Source organism: Rhinopithecus bieti, unplaced genomic scaffold (genome assembly GCF_001698545.2).
Source record: "Rhinopithecus bieti isolate Rb0 unplaced genomic scaffold, ASM169854v2 scaffold_8674, whole genome shotgun sequence".
NCBI classification, from domain to species: domain Eukaryota; kingdom Metazoa; phylum Chordata; class Mammalia; order Primates; family Cercopithecidae; genus Rhinopithecus; species Rhinopithecus bieti.
The window spans coordinates 1,034,208-1,034,918 of record NW_016805883.1 but is presented as its reverse complement, the minus strand read 5'-3'; positions in this window follow the sequence as shown (position 1 = coordinate 1,034,918).

Sequence of the window (711 nt, the reverse complement as noted above, 5' to 3'; positions counted from 1 at the left end):
CCAACTCTGTCCCCACTGGAAGCCGACTCTGGCAAGGCTGAGTTTTCCTTCTGTCTTTCAACAGCGCTGCTGTTCCAAGCATTGTTTCGGGTTTTGAGTGCGTAGGCCATGGTCTCAAGGTACCAAATGTACGTAGTCGTTTTAGCCCCGGGACTCAAGAGTTGAGGCTGGTGCTTGCCTAAGAGACAAACTATCCTTTCTCGGATCAGTTTCCTCATCTGAGAAATGGGAACGGGAATCTCCGCCCCTTTTCTCCCGGGGCCCTAGTGCCCACTGAATCCATTAAGGTGCTCTTGGAAGGGTGGGGTCTTGGAACCCGCGTCTCCCTCCCAAGAGCCCTAGGCTAGGAATCTCTGGCCCGCCGCGCACCTGAGCTGGGGGGCGCGGCCAAATTCTCCCTCCCGGTCCTCGAAGCTTCTGGCCCCGCTGAAGAGGGCACAGAAAGATAGATTTCCCCGGAGGTGCGTCTCTAAACCCAGGCCCCCCCCCCAAAGGGGGGGGGGCGTCCTTTTTTTTTTTTTTTTTTTTTTGTAAAGTTGGGGGAAATAGGCGAAGACAGGGCGCGCCAGGGAGCTGAGCCTGGGTGGACCGCGTCAGGGCGCGGGGAGCTCGAGGCGCAGCGGCTGCAGCTCCGGCCTCAGAGCCCGCGGCGTCCAAGTGGCCCGAGCTGCGCTGGGAGGGAGGCGGCGGTAGGAGGGAAGTGAGCCGAGG